Source organism: Pseudophryne corroboree, chromosome 2 (assembly GCF_028390025.1).
Source record: "Pseudophryne corroboree isolate aPseCor3 chromosome 2, aPseCor3.hap2, whole genome shotgun sequence".
Taxonomy (NCBI): domain Eukaryota; kingdom Metazoa; phylum Chordata; class Amphibia; order Anura; family Myobatrachidae; genus Pseudophryne; species Pseudophryne corroboree.
The window spans coordinates 336,354,004-336,368,036 of record NC_086445.1 but is presented as its reverse complement, the minus strand read 5'-3'; positions in this window follow the sequence as shown (position 1 = coordinate 336,368,036).

Genomic DNA, 14,033 nt, shown 5'->3' with positions numbered 1-14,033 from the left:
CTGCAGTGTCCTACCGTACTGCTATATACAGTATACTGGACCTGGTGGACACTGTCAGTAAACTGCTAAACTAGTCTAAAAAAAAGGCACCACAGGTATACAATGTAGATGGATGGATAGTATACTTAATGGATGACGAGTGACGACACAGAGGTAGGTATAGAAGTGGCCTACCGTACTGCTATATACAGTATACTGGACCTGGTGGACACTGTCAGCAAACTGCTTAACTAGTCAAAAAAAAAGGCACCACAGGTATACAATGTAGATGGATGGATAGTATACTTAATGGATGACGAGTGACGACACAGAGGTAGGTAAAGCAGTGGCCTACCGGTCTGCTATATATAGTATACTGGACCTGGTGGACACTGTCAGCAAACTGCTAAACTAGTCTAAAAAAAAGGCACCACAGGTATACAATGTAGATGGATGGATAGTATACGTAATGGATGACGAGTGACGACACAGACGTAGGTACTGCAGTGTCCTACCGTACTGCTATATACAGTATACTGGACCTGGTGGACACTGTCAGTAAACTGCTAAACTAGTCTAAAAAAAAGGCACCACAGGTATACAATGTAGATGGATGGATAGTATACTTAATGGATGACGAGTGACGACACAGAGGTAGGTACAGAAGTGGCCTACCGTACTGCTATATACAGTATACTGGACCTGGTGGACACTGTCAGCAAACTGCTAAACTAGTCTAAAAAAAAGGCACCACAGGTATACAATGTAGATGGATAGATAGTATACTTAATGGATGACGAGTGACGACACAGAGGTAGGTACAGCAGTGGCCTACCGGTCTGCTATATACAGTATACTGGACCTGGTGGACACTGTCAGCAAACTGCTAAACTAGTCTAAAAAAAAGGCACCACAGGTATACAATGTAGATGGATGGATAGTATACTTAATGGATGACGAGTGACGACACAGAGGTAGGTACAGCAGTGTCCTAACGTACTGCTATATACAGTATACTGGACCTGGTGGAACTTGTCAGCAAACTGCTAAACTAGTCTAAAAAAAAGGCACCACATGTATACAATGTAGATGGATGGATAGTATACTTAATGGATGACGAGTGACGACACAGAGGTAGGTACAGAAGTGGCCTACCGTACTGCTATATACAGTATACTGGACCTGGTGGACACTGTCAGCAAACTGCTAAACTAGTCTAAAAAAAAAGGCACCACAGGTATACAATGTAGATGGATGGATAGTATACTTAATGGATGACGAGTGACGACACAGAGGTAGGTACAGCAGTGGCCTACCGGTCTGCTATATACAGTATACTGGACCTGGTGGACACTGTCAGCAAACTGCTAAACTAGTCTAAAAAAAAGGCACCACAGGTATACAATGTAGATGGATGGATAGTATACTTAATGGATGACGAGTGACGACACAGAGGTAGGTACAGCAGTGGCCTACCGGTCTGCTATATACAGTATACTGGACCTGGTGGACACTGTCAGCAAACTGCTAAACTAGTCTAAAAAAAAGGCACCACAGGTATACAATGTAGATGGATGGATAGTATACTTAATGGATGACGAGTGACGACACAGAGGTAGGTACAGCAGTGGCCTACCGGTCAGCTATATACAGTATACTGGACCTGGTGGACACTGTCAGCAAACTGCTAAACTAGTCTAAAAAAAAGGCACCACAGGTATACAATGTAGATGGATGGATAGTATACTTAATGGATGACGAGTGACGACACAGAGGTAGGTACAGAAGTGGCCTACCGGTCTGCTATATACAGTATACTGGACCTGGTGGACACTGTCAGCAAACTGCTAAACTAGTCTAAAAAAAAGGCACCACAGGTATACAATGTAGATGGATGGATAGTATACTTAATGGATGACGAGTGACGACACAGAGGTAGGTACAGCAGTGGCTTACCGGTCTGCTATATACAGTATACTGGACCTGGTGGACACTGTCAGCAAACTGCTAAACTAGTCTAAAAAAAAGGCACCACAGGTATACAATGTAGATGGATGGATAGTATACTTAATGGATGACGAATGACGACACAGAGGTAGGTAAAGCAGTGTCCTACCGTACTGCTATATACAGTATACTGGACCTGGTGGACACTGTCAGTAAACTGCTAAACTAGTCTAAAAAAAAGGCACCACAGGTATACAATGTAGATGGATGGATAGTATACTTAATGGATGACGAGTGACGACACAGAGGTAGGTACAGCAGTGGCCTACCGTACTGCTATATACAGTATACTGGACCTGGTGGACACTGTCAGCAAACTGCTAAACTAGTCTAAAAAAAAGGCACCACAGGTATACAATGTAGATGGATGGATAGTATACTTAATGGATGACGAGTGACGACACAGAGGTAGGTAAAGCAGTGGCCTACCGGTCTGCTATATATAGTATACTGGACCTGGTGGACACTGTCAGCAAACTGCTAAACTAGTCTAAAAAAAAGGCACCACAGGTATACAATGTAGATGGATGGATAGTATACGTAATGGATAACGAGTGACGACACAGACGTAGGTACTGCAGTGTCCTACCGTACTGCTATATACAGTATACTGGACCTGGTGGACACTGTCAGTAAACTGCTAAACTAGTCTAAAAAAAAGGCACCACAGGTATACAATGTAGATGGATGGATAGTATACTTAATGGATGTCGAGTGACGACACAGAGGTAGGTACAGAAGTGGCCTACCGTACTGCTATATACAGTATACTGGACCTGGTGGACACTGTCAGCAAACTGCTAAACTAGTCTAAAAAAAAGGCACCACAGGTATACAATGTAGATGGATGGATAGTATACTTAATGGATGACGAGTGACGACACAGAGGTAGGTACAGCAGTGGCCTACCGGTCTGCTATATACAGTATACTGGACCTGGTGGACACTGTCAGCAAACTGCTAAACTAGTCTAAAAAAAAGGCACCACAGGTATACAATGTAGATGGATGGATAGTATACTTAATGGATGACGAGTGACGACACAGAGGTAGGTACAGCAGTGGCCTACCGGTCTGCTATATACAGTATACTGGACCTGGTGGACACTGTCAGCAAACTGTTGAACTAGTCTAAAAAAAAGGCACCACAGGTATACAATGTAGATGGATGGATAGTATACTTAATGGATGACGAGTGACGACACAGAGGTAGGTACAGCAGTGTCCTAACGTACTGCTATATACAGTATACTGGACCTGGTGGAACTTGTCAGCAAACTGCTAAACTAGTCTAAAAAAAAGGCACCACATGTATACAATGTAGATGGATGGATAGTATACTTAATGGATGACGAGTGACGACACAGAGGTAGGTACAGAAGTGGCCTACCGTACTGCTATATACAGTATACTGGACCTGGTGGACACTGTCAGCAAACTGCTAAACTAGTCTAAAAAAAAGGCACCACAGGTATACAATGTAGATGGATGGATAGTATACTTAATGGATGACGAGTGACGACACAGAGGTAGGTACAGCAGTGGCCTACCGGTCTGCTATATACAGTATACTGGACCTGGTGGACACTGTCAGCAAACTGCTAAACTAGTCTAAAAAAAAGGCACCACAGGTATACAATGTAGATGGATGGATAGTATACTTAATGGATGACGAGTGACGACACAGAGGTAGGTACAGCAGTGGCCTACCGGTCTGCTATATACAGTATACTGGACCTGGTGGACACTGTCAGCAAACTGCTAAACTAGTCTAAAAAAAAGGCACCACAGGTATACAATGTAGATGGATGGATAGTATACTTAATGGATGACGAGTGACGACACAGAGGTAGGTACAGCAGTGGCCTACCGGTCTGCTATATACAGTATACTGGACCTGGTGGACACTGTCAGCAAACTGCTAAACTAGTCTAAAAAAAAGGCACCACAGGTATACAATGTAGATGGATGGATAGTATACTTAATGGATGACGAGTGACGACACAGAGGTAGGTACAGAAGTGGCCTACCGGTCTGCTATATACAGTATACTGGACCTGGTGGACACTGTCAGCAAACTGCTAAACTAGTCTAAAAAAAAGGCACCACAGGTATACAATGTAGATGGATGGATAGTATACTTAATGGATGACGAGTGACGACACAGAGGTAGGTACAGCAGTGGCCTACCGTACTGCTATATACAGTATACTGGACCTGGTGGACACTGTCAGCAAACTGCTAAACTAGTCTAAAAAAAGGCACCACAGGTATACAATGTAGATGGATGGATAGTATACTTAATGGATGACGAGTGACGACACAGAGGTAGGTACAGCAGTGGCTTACCGTACTGCTATATACAGTATACTGGACCTGGTGGACACTGTCAGCAAACTGCTAAACTAGTCTAAAAAAAAGGCACCACAGGTATACAATGTAGATGGATGGATAGTATACTTAATGGATGATGAGTGACGACACAGAGGTAGGTACAGCAGTGGCCTACCGGTCTGCTATATACAGTATACTGGACCTGGTGGACACTGTCAGCAAACTGCTAAACTAGTCTAAAAAAAAGGCACCACAGGTATACAATGTAGATGGATGGATAGTATACTTAATGGATGACGAGTGACGACACAGAGGTAGGTACAGCAGTGTCCTACCGTACTGCTATATACAGTATACTGGACCTGGTGGACACTGTCAGTAAACTGCTAAACTAGTCTAAAAAAAAGGCACCACAGGTATACAATGTAGATGGATGGATAGTATACTTAATGGATGACGAGTGACGACACAGAGGTAGGTACAGCAGTGGCCTACCGTACTGCTATATACAGTATACTGGACCTGGTGGACACTGTCAGCAAACTGCTAAACTAGTCTAAAAAAAAGGCACCACAGGTATACAATGTAGATGGATGGATAGTATACTTAATGGATGACGAGTGACGACACAGAGGTAGGTAAAGCAGTGGCCTACCGGTCTGCTATATATAGTATACTGGACCTGGTGGACACTGTCAGCAAACTGCTAAACTAGTCTAAAAAAAAGGCACCACAGGTATACAATGTAGATGGATGGATAGTATACGTAATGGATGACGAGTGACGACACAGACGTAGGTACTGCAGTGTCCTACCGTAGTGCTATATACAGTATACTGGACCTGGTGGACACTGTCAGTAAACTGCTAAACTAGTCTAAAAAAAAGGCACCACAGGTATACAATGTAGATGGATGGATAGTATACTTTATGGATGACGAGTGACGACACAGAGGTAGGTACAGAAGTGGCCTACCGTACTGCTATATACAGTATACTGGACCTGGTGGACACTGTCAGCAAACTGCTTAACTAGTCAAAAAAAAAGGCACCACAGGTATACAATGTAGATGGATGGATAGTATACTTAATGGATGACGAGTGACGACACAGAGGTAGGTAAAGCAGTGGCCTACCGGTCTGCTATATATAGTATACTGGACCTGGTGGACACTGTCAGCAAACTGCTAAACTAGTCTAAAAAAAAGGCACCACAGGTATACAATGTAGATGGATGGATAGTATACGTAATGGATGACGAGTGACGACACAGACGTAGGTACTGCAGTGTCCTACCGTACTGCTATATACAGTATACTGGACCTGGTGGACACTGTCAGCAAACTGCTAAACTAGTCTAAAAAAAAGGCACCACAGGTATACAATGTAGATGGATGGATAGTATACTTAATGGATGACGAGTGACGACACAGAGGTAGGTAAAGCAGTGGCCTACCGGTCTGCTATATATAGTATACTGGACCTGGTGGACACTGTCAGCAAACTGCTAAACTAGTCTAAAAAAAAGGCACCACAGGTATACAATGTAGATGGATGGATAGTATACGTAATGGATGACGAGTGACGACACAGACGTAGGTACTGCAGTGTCCTACCGTACTGCTATATACAGTATACTGGACCTGGTGGACACTGTCAGTAAACTGCTAAACTAGTCTAAAAAAAAGGCACCACAGGTATACAATGTAGATGGATGGATAGTATACTTTATGGATGACGAGTGACGACACAGAGGTAGGTACAGAAGTGGCCTACCGTACTGCTATATACAGTATACTGGACCTGGTGGACACTGTCAGCAAACTGCTTAACTAGTCAAAAAAAAAGGCACCACAGGTATACAATGTAGATGGATGGATAGTATACTTAATGGATGACGAGTGACGACACAGAGGTAGGTAAAGCAGTGGCCTACCGGTCTGCTATATATAGTATACTGGACCTGGTGGACACTGTCAGCAAACTGCTAAACTAGTCTAAAAAAAAGGCACCACAGGTATACAATGTAGATGGATGGATAGTATACGTAATGGATGACGAGTGACGACACAGACGTAGGTACTGCAGTGTCCTACCGTACTGCTATATACAGTATACTGGACCTGGTGGACACTGTCAGTAAACTGCTAAACTAGTCTAAAAAAAAGGCACCACAGGTATACAATGTAGATGGATGGATAGTATACTTAATGGATGACGAGTGACGACACAGAGGTAGGTACAGAAGTGGCCTACCGTACTGCTATATACAGTATACTGGACCTGGTGGACACTGTCAGCAAACTGCTAAACTAGTCTAAAAAAAAGGCACCACAGGTATACAATGTAGATGGATGGATAGTATACTTAATGGATGACGAGTGACGACACAGAGGTAGGTACAGCAGTGGCCTACCGGTCTGCTATATACAGTATACTGGACCTGGTGGACACTGTCAGCAAACTGCTAAACTAGTCTAAAAAAAAGGCACCACAGGTATACAATGTAGATGGATGGATAGTATACTTAATGGATGACGAGTGACGACACAGAGGTAGGTACAGCAGTGGCCTACCGGTCTGCTATATACAGTATACTGGACCTGGTGGACACTGTCAGCAAACTGTTAAACTAGTCTAAAAAAAAGGCACCACAGGTATACAATGTAGATGGATGGATAGTATACTTAATGGATGACGAGTGACGACACAGAGGTAGGTACAGCAGTGTCCTAACGTACTGCTATATACAGTATACTGGACCTGGTGGAACTTGTCAGCAAACTGCTAAACTAGTCTAAAAAAAAGGCACCACATGTATACAATGTAGATGGATGGATAGTATACTTAATGGATGACGAGTGACGACACAGAGGTAGGTACAGCAGTGGCCTACCGTACTGCTATATACAGTATACTGGACCTGGTGGACACTGTCAGCAAACTGCTAAACTAGTCTAAAAAAAGGCACCACAGGTACACAATGTAGATGGATGGATAGTATACTTAATGGATGACGAGTGACGACACAGAGGTAGGTACAGCAGTGGCCTACCGTACTGCTATATACAGTATACTGGACCTGGTGGACACTGTCAGAAAACTGCTAAACTAGTCTAAAAAAAAGGCACCACAGGTATACAATGTAGATGGATGGATAGTATACTTAATGGATGATGAGTGACGACACAGAGGTAGGTACAGCAGTGGCCTACCGGTCTGCTATATACAGTATACTTGACCTGGTGGACACTGTCAGCAAACTGCTAAACTAGTCTAAAAAAAAGGCACCACAGGTATACAATGTAGATGGATGGATAGTATACTTAATGGATGACGAAGTGACGACACAGAGGTAGGTACAGCAGTGTCCTACCGTACTGCTATATACAGTATACTGGACCTGGTGGACACTGTCAGCAAACTGCTAAACTAGTCTAAAAAAAAGGCACCACAGGTATACAATGTAGATGGATGGATAGTATACTTAATGGATGACGAGTGACGACACAGAGGTAGGTACAGCAGTGGCAAACCGTACTGCTATATACAGTATACTGGACCTGGTGGACACTGTCAGCAAACTGCTAAACTAGTCTAAAAAAAAGGCACCACAGGTATACAATGTAGATGGATGGATAGTATACTTAATGGATGACGAGTGACGACACAGAGGTAGGTAAAGCAGTGGCCTACCGGTCTGCTATATATAGTATACTGGACCTGGTGGACACTGTCAGCCAACTGCTAAACTAGTCTAAAAAAGGCACCACAGGTATACAATGTAGATGGATGGATAGTATACGTAATGGATGACGAGTGACGACACAGACGTAGGTACTGCAGTGTCCTACCGTACTGCTATATACAGTATACTGGTGGACACTGTCAGCAAACTGCTAAACTAGTCTAAAATGCACCACAGGTATAGGAATGTAGATGGATAGTATACTTAATGGATGACGATTGATGACACAGAGGTAGGTACACAGCAGTGGCCTACCGTACTGCTATATATAGTATACTGGTGGACACTGTCAGCAAACTGCTAAACTAGTCTAAAATGCACCACAGGTATAGAATGTAGATGGATAGTATACTTAATGGATGACGAGTGACGACACAGAGGTAGGTACACAGCAGTGTCCTACCGTACTGCTATATACAGTATACTGGACCTGGTGGACACTGTCAGCAAACTGCTAAACTAGTCTAAAAAAAGGCACCACAGGTATACAATGTAGATGGATGGATAGTATACTTAATGGATGACGAGTGACGACACAGAGGTAGGTACAGCATTGGACTACCGTACTGCTATATACAGTATACTGGACCTGGTGGACACTGTCAGCAAACTGCTAAACTAGTCTAAAAAAAAAGGCACCACAGGTACACAATGTAGATGGATGGATAGTATACTTAATGGATGACGAGTGACGACACAGAGGTAGGTACAGCAGTGGCCTACCCTACTGCTATATACAGTATACTGGACCTGGTGGACACTGTCAGCAAACTGCTAAACTAGTCTAAAAAAAAGTCACCACAGGTATACAATGTAGATGGATGGATAGTATACTTAATGGATGACGAGTGACGACACAGAGGTAGGTACAGCAGTGGCCTACCGGTCTGCTATATACAGTATACTGGACCTGGTGGACACTGTCAGCAAACTGTTAAACTAGTCTAAAAAAAAGGCACCACAGGTATACAATGTAGATGGATGGATAGTATACTTAATGGATGACGAGTGACGACACAGAGGTAGGTACAGCAGTGTCCTAACGTACTGCTATATACAGTATACTGGACCTGGTGGAACTTGTCAGCAAACTGCTAAACTAGTCTAAAAAAAAGGCACCACATGTATACAATGTAGATGGATGGATAGTATACTTAATGGATGACGAGTGACGACACAGAGGTAGGTACAGCAGTGGCCTACCGGTCTGCTATATACAGTATACTGGACCTGGTGGACACTGTCAGCAAACTGCTAAACTAGTCTAAAAAAAAGGCACCACAGGTATACAATGTAGATGGATGGATAGTATACTTAATGGATGACGAGTGACGACACAGAGGTAGGTACAGCAGTGGCCTACCGGTCTGCTATATACAGTATACTGGACCTGGTGGACACTGTCAGCAAACTGTTGAACTAGTCTAAAAAAAAGGCACCACAGGTATACAATGTAGATGGATGGATAGTATACTTAATGGATGACGAGTGACGACACAGAGGTAGGTACAGCAGTGTCCTAACGTACTGCTATATACAGTATACTGGACCTGGTGGAACTTGTCAGCAAACTGCTAAACTAGTCTAAAAAAAAGGCACCACATGTATACAATGTAGATGGATGGATAGTATACTTAATGGATGACGAGTGACGACACAGAGGTAGGTACAGAAGTGGCCTACCGTACTGCTATATACAGTATACTGGACCTGGTGGACACTGTCAGCAAACTGCTAAACTAGTCTAAAAAAAAAGGCACCACAGGTATACAATGTAGATGGATGGATAGTATACTTAATGGATGACGAGTGACGACACAGAGGTAGGTACAGCAGTGGCCTACCGGTCTGCTATATACAGTATACTGGACCTGGTGGACACTGTCAGCAAACTGCTAAACTAGTCTAAAAAAAAGGCACCACAGGTATACAATGTAGATGGATGGATAGTATACTTAATGGATGACGAGTGACGACACAGAGGTAGGTACAGCAGTGGCCTACCGGTCTGCTATATACAGTATACTGGACCTGGTGGACACTGTCAGCAAACTGCTAAACTAGTCTAAAAAAAAGGCACCACAGGTATACAATGTAGATGGATGGATAGTATACTTAATGGATGACGAGTGACGACACAGAGGTAGGTACAGCAGTGGCCTACCGGTCTGCTATATACAGTATACTGGACCTGGTGGACACTGTCAGCAAACTGCTAAACTAGTCTAAAAAAAAGGCACCACAGGTATACAATGTAGATGGATGGATAGTATACTTAATGGATGACGAGTGACGACACAGAGGTAGGTACAGAAGTGGCCTACCGGTCTGCTATATACAGTATACTGGACCTGGTGGACACTGTCAGCAAACTGCTAAACTAGTCTAAAAAAAAGGCACCACAGGTATACAATGTAGATGGATGGATAGTATACTTAATGGATGACGAGTGACGACACAGAGGTAGGTACAGCAGTGGCCTACCGTACTGCTATATACAGTATACTGGACCTGGTGGACACTGTCAGCAAACTGCTTAAACTAGTCTAAAAAAAGGCACCACAGGTATACAATGTAGATGGATGGATAGTATACTTAATGGATGACGAGTGACGACACAGAGGTAGGTACAGCAGTGGCTTACCGTACTGCTATATACAGTATACTGGACCTGGTGGACACTGTCAGCAAACTGCTAAACTAGTCTAAAAAAAAGGCACCACAGGTATACAATGTAGATGGATGGATAGTATACTTAATGGATGATGAGTGACGACACAGAGGTAGGTACAGCAGTGGCCTACCGGTCTGCTATATACAGTATACTGGACCTGGTGGACACTGTCAGCAAACTGCTAAACTAGTCTAAAAAAAAGGCACCACAGGTATACAATGTAGATGGATGGATAGTATACTTAATGGATGACGAGTGACGACACAGAGGTAGGTACAGCAGTGTCCTACCGTACTGCTATATACAGTATACTGGACCTGGTGGACACTGTCAGTAAACTGCTAAACTAGTCTAAAAAAAAGGCACCACAGGTATACAATGTAGATGGATGGATAGTATACTTAATGGATGACGAGTGACGACACAGAGGTAGGTACAGCAGTGGCCTACCGTACTGCTATATACAGTATACTGGACCTGGTGGACACTGTCAGCAAACTGCTAAACTAGTCTAAAAAAAAGGCACCACAGGTATACAATGTAGATGGATGGATAGTATACTTAATGGATGACGAGTGACGACACAGAGGTAGGTAAAGCAGTGGCCTACCGTACTGCTATATATAGTATACTGGACCTGGTGGACACTGTCAGCAAACTGCTAAACTAGTCTAAAAAAAAGGCACCACAGGTATACAATGTAGATGGATGGATAGTATACGTAATGGATGACGAGTGACGACACAGACGTAGGTACTGCAGTGTCCTACCGTACTGCTATATACAGTATACTGGACCTGGTGGACACTGTCAGCAAACTGCTAAACTAGTCTAAAAAAAAGGCACCACAGGTATACAATGTAGATGGATGGATAGTATACTTTATGGATGACGAGTGACGACACAGAGGTAGGTACAGAAGTGGCCTACCGTACTGCTATATACAGTATACTGGACCTGGTGGACACTGTCAGCAAACTGCTTAACTAGTCAAAAAAAAAGGCACCACAGGTATACAATGTAGATGGATGGATAGTATACTTAATGGATGACGAGTGACGACACAGAGGTAGGTAAAGCAGTGGCCTACCGGTCTGCTATATATAGTATACTGGACCTGGTGGACACTGTCAGCAAACTGCTAAACTAGTCTAAAAAAAAGGCACCACAGGTATACAATGTAGATGGATGGATAGTATACGTAATGGATGACGAGTGACGACACAGACGTAGGTACTGCAGTGTCCTACCGTACTGCTATATACAGTATACTGGACCTGGTGGACACTGTCAGCAAACTGCTAAACTAGTCTAAAAAAAAGGCACCACAGGTATACAATGTAGATGGATGGATAGTATACTTAATGGATGACGAGTGACGACACAGAGGTAGGTAAAGCAGTGGCCTACCGGTCTGCTATATATAGTATACTGGACCTGGTGGACACTGTCAGCAAACTGCTAAACTAGTCTAAAAAAAAGGCACCACAGGTATACAATGTAGATGGATGGATAGTATACGTAATGGATGACGAGTGACGACACAGACGTAGGTACTGCAGTGTCCTACCGTACTGCTATATACAGTATACTGGACCTGGTGGACACTGTCAGTAAACTGCTAAACTAGTCTAAAAAAAAGGCACCACAGGTATACAATGTAGATGGATGGATAGTATACTTTATGGATGACGAGTGACGACACAGAGGTAGGTACAGAAGTGGCCTACCGTACTGCTATATACAGTATACTGGACCTGGTGGACACTGTCAGCAAACTGCTTAACTAGTCAAAAAAAAAGGCACCACAGGTATACAATGTAGATGGATGGATAGTATACTTAATGGATGACGAGTGACGACACAGAGGTAGGTAAAGCAGTGGCCTACCGGTCTGCTATATATAGTATACTGGACCTGGTGGACACTGTCAGCAAACTGCTAAACTAGTCTAAAAAAAAGGCACCACAGGTATACAATGTAGATGGATGGATAGTATACGTAATGGATGACGAGTGACGACACAGACGTAGGTACTGCAGTGTCCTACCGTACTGCTATATACAGTATACTGGACCTGGTGGACACTGTCAGTAAACTGCTAAACTAGTCTAAAAAAAAGGCACCACAGGTATACAATGTAGATGGATGGATAGTATACTTAATGGATGACGAGTGACGACACAGAGGTAGGTACAGAAGTGGCCTACCGTACTGCTATATACAGTATACTGGACCTGGTGGACACTGTCAGCAAACTGCTAAACTAGTCTAAAAAAAAGGCACCACAGGTATACAATGTAGATGTCACAACTGAGGGCGTGAGCTGACGGGAGGCAGCCTCAGTTGTAGGGGCTGAGATGTACCGGAACCTGGGAGGTTGTATCAGACCCCTGGACATGTAAGTAACATGAATAATAACTGCCCGAAGGCGTGACCACGACAACTTAGATAAAAGTCAATGATGTTTATTATGACAACTCCGCATCACAGCAGCAATAAAAGAAAACGTAAAAGTCAGCAAAGAATAAATACAGTTCCTGAGTACTACAGCATGGCAGGAGCCACAGGGCACTGGTAGTGTGAGATAGTTCTTATGATCTTCTAGATGGAAAGTCCTTACCAGGCCCGGCTGTAGCAATGGAGATAACCCAGGATTGTACCAGCTGGTGTTCCAGGAAGAGCTGGGTTGCTGAAGGTAAAACAGCTGCTGTGGATACTGGCTGGAACCAGACTGTTGTTAGCACGGAGTGGATACTGGCTGGAACCAGTTAAATAATAAATGAACTTTGGGAGCGATGAAATGTGAACTGAAATGTAGAACTTGAGAGCGGAGAAATAATAATTCCGGTGGAGAGTGGTAAAGTGTAGAAAGGACACCGGCCCTTTAAGGGAAGCTGTACTCTGCTGGAAGCTGAGGCTGGAAGCAGGTAGTGTTGTAGCTGGAAACAGATGAATCCACAATGGATTGGAGAGTCAGGCTACACCGCAGGTGGAATGCTGGTGCGGGTCTCTATGGTGGAAGTCTTGAGACAGGAGCTGGAACCTGGAAGACAATCATAGAAGAGAGACAAACAGGAACTAGGTTTGACAACCAAAGCACTGACGTCTTCCTTGCTCAGGTACAGCTTACTTATACCTGCAGCAAGGAAGGGGTTGGCTAGGCAATTATGCAAATCAACAACACAGACAGCAGATTGGTGGAAATGATCAGATGACAGAATCCAAGATGGCTGCGCCCATGCAGACACTTGGAGGGAAGTTTGGTTTGTAATCCATGTGGTCTGGGAAAC